A 7,780-nucleotide genomic window follows, 5' to 3' on the forward strand; every position below is an offset into this window, starting at 1 on the left:
CTCGACAAACACACCGCAAAAGAAGATTACATCGGATAGGTCTCCAAGAACATTGAGGAGAACATGGTATTGAGAATCAAAGAGAGAGAGAGAAGAAGCCATCTAGCTACTAGCTATGGACCCGTAGGTCTAAGGTAAACTATGCACGCTTAATCGGAAGGGCAATGGAGTTGATGTAGATGCCCTTCGTGATTGAATCCCCCTCCGGCAGGATGCCAGAAAAGGCCCCAAGATGGGATCTCACGGGAACAGAAGGTTGCGGCGGTGGAGAAGTGTTTTCGTGGATGCTTCTGGAGGTTCAGGAATATATGTGAATATATAGGAGGAAGAACTAGGTCAGGAGGTCACCGAGTGGCTCACGAGGTAGGGGGTGCCCCCACTAGGGCGCGCCCTCCACCCTTGTCGCCGCCTCGTGGCTCTTCTGACTTGCACTCCAAGTCTCGTGGGTGTCTTTTGGTCCAAGAAAAATCATCACGAAAGTTTTATTCCGTTTGGTCTCCGTTTGATATTCCTTTTTTGCGAAGCTAAAAAACAAGGAAAAATAGAAACTGGCACTGGGCTCTAGGTTAATAGGTTAGTCCCAAAAATAATATAAAATAACATATTAATGCATATAAAACATCCAAAACAGATAATATAATAGCATGGAACAATCAAAAATTATAGATATGTTGGAGACGTATCAGGAATCAACTGAGAATGGGCCACAAAAAGTGCCCTCCCTGGTGAGGGGGAAAATGCCTAAGGAGGAGTTCCAACATAAAGCCCCATGGTGGCATGCAGATCTTCAACAAAGACCCCGGACATACAAGGTTAGCTCCAAAATCCTTAGGTGATAACCTGATGTTACGAGGGTATCCGGGAACGAAGCCATCCGACAATGACTATTCCAGCTGACTCCTAGAGGGCTCAGACTGCAGCTCTCCACATGTGGCATGTGGGTTCTACCTACGCATGCCTTTTGTGACACGTTGCGAGCAGGCAGCCTCGGCGGCGGAGTTATAGCGGTGCCAGGGTCGAGTCATCTGCTTACCTACCGCAAGGATGATACCAGCACCAACAGATGCATAGCAAGACCAATGCCACCTTGAGCGGCAGTGAAAAGACGGTTGTTCATTTCTGAGAGCCAGAAGACAATGACACTTCTTCACTCACTCATTGCGCATACCCACCTTGTCAGGACAAAGCAGTTTCCTTAGGAATGAAGCCATTGCTATAAAAGGAGGACCTGGCTACTGATAACAGGGGTGGACACTTGGTAGAACACCAATAGGAGCCATACTACTCTATTCGTTCCCGGAAAGGATATGTAGCTCTTTGTGCACCAAATAAACCACACACAAAGTAGGAGTAGGGTACTAAGAGACCATGCGGCCCAAACCTAGGTAAATCATCGTGTCTCATTATACATTTCTTGTTGGGATAGATCCTCGCCTGCACCCCGTCTATGAATTGGCAAGTGACGTTTTCTGTCCTTGGTGTCTCACTATGTTGTGCACACGCGCGCCGACACACTCCAACACAATAAACACAAGCAATATGTAGGTATTATCTCCTTCGGATAACCTGAAGTTGGGTAAACATTGCCTCATGTTACCATCGTGCCAAGTCGCCTAGCTAGGATACCCTACTGATACGTCTCCAACGTATCTATAATTTTTGATTGTTCCATGCTATTACATTATGCATCTAGGATGTTTTATATGCATTTATATGCTATTTTATATGATTTTTGGGACTAACCTATTAACCTAGAGCCCAGTGCCAGTTTCTGTTTTTCCTTGTTTTTGAGTTCTACAGAAAAGGAATACCAAACGGAGTCCAATTGACATGCCAATTTTCGATGATTTTTTATGGACCAAAAGAAGCCCTCGAAGTGAAAGAGTTGGGCAGAAGAGTCCCGAGCCATCCACGAGGGTGGAGGGCGCGCCCTACCCCCCTGGGCTCGCCCCCTATCTCGTGGATGACTCGGAGACCCCCCTTATGTGAGACCGACGCCAAAAATTCCTATAAATACAGAAACCCCCGAAAATAAACCTAGATCGGGAGTTCCACCGCCGCAAGCCTCTGTAGCCACCGAAAACCAATCTAGACCCGTTCCGGCACCATGCCGGAGGGGGGGAATCCCTCTCCCGTGACCATCTTCATCATCCCGGCGCTCTCCATGACGAGGAGTGAGTAGTTCACCCTCGGGGCCGAGGGTATGTACCAGTAGCTATGTGTTTGATCTCTCTCTCTCTCTCTCTCTCGTGTTCTTGATTCGGCACGATCTTGATGTATCGAGAGCTTTGCTATTATAGTTGGATCTTATGATGTTTCTCCCCCTCTACTCTTTTGTGATGAATTGAGTTTTCCCTTTGAAGTTATCTTATCGGATTGAGTCTTTAAGGACTTGAGAACACTTGATGTATGTCTTGCATGTGCTTATCTGTGGTGACAATGAGATATTCACGTGATCCACTTGATGTATATTTTGGTGATCAACTTGCGAGTTCCGTGACCTCGTGAACTTATGCATAGGGGTTGGCACACGTTTTCGCCTTGACTCTCCGGTAGAAACTTTGGGGCACTCATTGAAGTTCTTTGTGTTGGTTGAATAGATGAATCTGAGATTGTGTGATGCATATCGTATAATCATACCCACGGATACTTGAGGTGACATTGGAGTATCTAGGTGACATTAGGGTTTTGGTTGATTTGTGTCTTAAGGTGTTATTCTAGTATGAACTCTAGGATAGATTGAACGGAAAGAATAGCTTCGTGTTATTTTACTACGGACTCTTGAATAGATCGATCAGAAAGGATAACTTTGAGGTGGTTTCGTACCCTACAATAATCTCTTCGTTTGTTCTCCGCTATTAGTGACTTTGGAGTGACTCTTTGTTGCATGTTGAGGGATAGTTATATGATCCAATTATGTTATTATTGTTGAGAGAACTTGCACTAGTGAAAGTATGAACCCTAGGCCTTGTTTCCTAGCATTGCAATACCGTTTACGCTCACTTTTACCATTTGTTACCTTGCTGTTTTTATATTTTCAGATTACAAAAACTTATATCTACCATCCATATTGCACTTGTGTCACCATCTCTTCGTTGAACTAGTGCACCTATACAATTTACCATTATATTGGGTGTGTTGGGGGCACAAAAGACTCTTTGTTATTTGGTTGCAGGGTTGTTTGAGAGAGACCATCTTCATCCTACGCCTCCCACGGATTGATAAACCTTAGGTCATCCACTTGAGGGAAATTTGCTACTGTCCTACAAACCTATGCACTTGGAGGCCCAACAACGTCTACAAGAAGAAGGTTCTGTAGTAGACATCAAGCTCTTTTCTGGCACCGTTGTCGGGGAGGCGAGTGCTTGAAGGTATATCTTTAGATCTTGCAATCGAATCTTTTTGTTTCTTGTTTTATCACTAGTTTAGTCTATAAAAGAAAACTACAAAAAAATGGAATTGAGTTTGCCTCATATGCTTCATCCTTTTAATGTCTTTCGTGAAAATAAGGATTCCGATAATTGTGCCAAAGTGTTAGAAGAAGAATGCATTAAAATGTTTGGCACTAAATCTTTGAATGATGAGCATGATTGCAATGTTGTTAGTATGAATTCCTTGAATATCCATGATGCTAATGATATGCAAAGCCACAAGCTCGGGGATGCTATGTTTATGAAGATGATATTTTTAGTCCCCCAAGTTTTGATGTGCAAATTTATTATGATGAAAGCATGCCTCCTACTTATGATGATTATTGTGATGACACTTGTGCTATAAAAAGTAGTGATGATTATATTTATGAAACTTGTCATCTTGATTTCAATTTTCAATCACGTGATAGTTATCTTGTTGAGTTTGCTCCCACTACTATTCATGAGAAGAAATTTGCTTGTGTGGAGAGTAATAAAAATTCTATGCTTATGCATCATGAAAAGAATGCTTTATGTGATGGTTATATTGTTGAATTCATTCATGATGCTATTGAAAATTATTATGATGGAGGAACATAATCTTGTAGGAGTTGCAATAATATCAAGTTTCCTTTCTACGTGTTGAAATCTTGAAATTATGCTTGCTTTACCTTCCTATGCAAGTTGATTTTTGTTCCCATAAGTTGTTTGCTCACAAAATCCCTATGCATAGGAAGTGGGTTATACTTAAGTGTGGTATTCATATGCTTCATGATGCTCTCGTTATGTTTCAATTTTTATCTTTCATGTGAGCATCATTGAAATCAGCATGCCTAGATAAAAAGGCAATAAAGAAAATCCGCTTGTTGGGAGACAACCCAACATTTACCCCTACTGTTTTTGTGTTTTCACATGATTAAGCTACTATAGTAATCATGTTTTATAGCTTTTGTTTCAATAAAGTGCCAAGTAAGACCTTTGGGATAGCTTACAGTGATAGTTGATTTGATCTTGCTGAAAAACAGAAACTTTTGCGCCCAGGAGATTAGTTTTCATTTTTAACAGGAGCGTGATAAAATACTGATTATTTTTGCAGATGATTAATAAACAAATTTACTAGAACTTCCTAATTTCTCGGGATTTTTGGAGTTATAGAAGTATTCGAGAGTTACAGATTACTACAGACTATTCTGTTTTTGACAGATTCTGTTTTCGATGCATAGTTTGCTTGTTTTCTAGTTTCTATGGCTTATATTGCTTAATATAAATTGTAGAAATGATAGGGTACAGTAGGCTTCATGTGAGAAAAATTACGAGTCTTGTCTTCACAGTACCTAAGTGGTGATTTGCTTTCTTATACTAACGGAGCTTACGAGTTTTCTATTGAGTTTTGTGTTGTGAAGTTTTAAAGTTTTGGGTAAAGATTCGATGAACTATGGAATAAGGAGCGGCAAGAGCCTAAGCTTGGGGATGCCCCAGGCACCCCAAGGTAATATTCAAGGACAACCAAGAGCCTAAGCTTGGGGATGCCCCGGATGGCATCCCCTCTTTCATCTTCGTTCATCGGTAACTTTACTTGAGGCTACATTTTTATTCACCACATGATATGAGTTTGCTTGGAGCATCATTTTGTTTTATTAGGATTTGCTTGCTGTTATTTAGAGTGATTTTTTTCATCTTTTAGTTCAGTAAAAGGGTCAAGTATAGCCTTTACCATACTTATTTTGCAAGTCCATATGTTGCTATTTTAAAAACAGAAAGTTTGCTATTAGGTTTTGAATATTTGTGAATAGTCAGAACATGATAAAATCTTGAAATTTTTACACAATGAGTAACAACAAATTATATACAGTGTGGTAATTTTTCAGAATTTTTGGAGTTAAATAAGTATGATTCCTCTTGTATTCTTTACAGACTATCCTGTTTAGACAGATTGCTGTTATGTTTGCATTGTTTGCATATGTTTGTTTGTTTAATGATTCTATTTGAGGATAGGAGTGTTAAATATGCAGAGGAATTTAGTAGTCAATATCGAATTATAATTTTAGTGATTTTCTACAGTATAGAATGATAAGGTTTAGCATGGATTTATACTAACTTATCTCACGAGTTCTTGTTGAGTTTTGTGTGGATGAAGTTTTTAAGAACTAGGGAAACCATGATATGAGAGGAATTAAGGAGACACAAAAGCTCAAGCTTGGGGATGCCCAAGGCATCCCTAATTATTATTTCAAGAAGTCTCAAGCATCTAAGCTTGGGGATGCCCCGGTTGGCATCCCACCTTTCTTCTTCAACAACTATCGGTCAGTTTTGGTTGAGCCTAAGTTTTTGCTTCTTTACATGATATGTGCTATCCTTGCAATGTCATTTTATTTTGTTTTGCTTGCTGTTTGAATAAAGTAATTAAGATCTGAAATTTTATTTATGAGAAGGAGTCTTCACATAGTTACATAATTATTCAACTACTCTTTGATCTTCACTGATATCTTTTGGAGTAGTTTGTCATTTGCTCTAGTGCTTCAATTATATCCTTTTAGAGCACGACGGTAGTTTTATTTTGAAGAAATTGTTGAACTCTCATGCTTCACTTATATCATTTTGAGAGTCTCTAAACAGCATGGTAATTTGCTTTCGTTATGAATTTAGTCCTAATATGATGGGCATCCAAGATGGGTATAATAAAAACTTTCATATAAAGTGCATTGAATACTATGAGAAGTTTGATTCTTTATGATTGTTTTGAGATATGAAGATGGTGATATTAGAGTCATGCTAGTGAGTAGTTGTGAATTTGATAAATACTTGTGTTGAGGTTTGTGAGTCCCGTAGCATGCACGTATGGTGAACCGTTATGTAACGAAGTTGGAGCATGAGATATTTTTTATTGTCTTCCTTATGAGTGGCGGTCGGGGACGAGCGATGGTCTTTTCCTACCAATCTATCCCCCTAGGAGCATGCGTGTAGTACTTTGTTTCGGTAGCTAATAGACTTTTGCAATAAGTATGTGAGTTCTTTATGACTAATGTTGAGTCCATGGATTATATGCACTCTCATCCTTCCACCATTGCTAGCCTCTCTAGTACCGCGCAACTTTCGTTGGTACCATAAACCCGCCATATACCTTCCTCAAAACAACCACCATACCTACCTATTATGGCATTTCCATAGCCATTCCGAGATATATTGCCATGCAACTTTCCACCGTTTCGTTTATTATGACACACTTCATCATTGTCATATTGCTTTGCATGATCATGTAGTTGACATTGTATTTGTGGCAAAGCCACCGATCATAATTCGTTCATACATGTCACTCTTGATTCATTGCACATCCTGGTACACCGCCGGAGGCATTCATATAGAGTCATATTTTGTTCTAAGTATCGAGTTGTAATTCTTGAGTTGTAAGTAAATAAAAGTGTGATGATCTTCATTATTAGAGCATTATCCCATGTGAGGGAAAAAATAGAAAGGCCCAAAAAACAAAAAAATGAGAGAAAAAGAGAGAACGGGCAATGCTACTATCCTTTTACCACACTTGTGCTTCAAAGTAGCACCATGATCTTCATGATAGAGAGTCTCCTATGTTGTCACTTTCATATACTAGTGGGAATTTTTCATTATAGAACTTGGCTTGTATATACCAACGATGGGCTTCCTCAAATGCCCTAGGTCTTCATGAGCAAGCAAGTTGGATGCACACCCACTTAGTTTTCTTTTTGAGCTTTCATACACTTATAGCTCTAGTGCATCCGTTGCATGGCAATCCCTACTCACTAACATTGATATCTATTGATGGGCATCTCCATAGCCCGTTGATACGCCTAGTTGATGTGAGACTGTCTCCTTCTTTTCGTGTTCTCCACAACCACCTTCTATTCCACCTATAGTGTTATGTCCATGGCTCATGCTCATGTATTGCGTGAAAGTTGAAAGGGTTTGAGAACATCAAATGTATGAAACAATTGCTTGGCTTGTCATCGAGGTTGTGCATGATTTAAATATTTTGTGTGATGAAGATGGAGCATAGCCAGACTATATGATTTTATAGGGATAAACTTTCTTTGGCCATGTTATTTTGAGAAGACATAATTATTTTGTTAGTATGCTTCAAATATTATTGTTTTTATGTCAATATTAAACTTTTGTTTTGAATCTTACGGATTTGAACATTCATGCCACAATAAAAAGAATTACATAGATAAATATGTTAGGTAGCATTCCACATCAAAAATTCTGTTTTTATCATTTACCTACTCGAGGACGAGCAGGAATTAAGCTTGGGATGCTTAATACGTCTCCGAGGTATCTATAATTTTTTATTGTTCCATACTATTATATTATCCATCTATGATGTTTTATATGCTATT

This window comes from Triticum urartu, chromosome 4 (assembly GCF_003073215.2).
Source record: "Triticum urartu cultivar G1812 chromosome 4, Tu2.1, whole genome shotgun sequence".
Taxonomy (NCBI): Eukaryota; Viridiplantae; Streptophyta; class Magnoliopsida; order Poales; family Poaceae; genus Triticum; species Triticum urartu.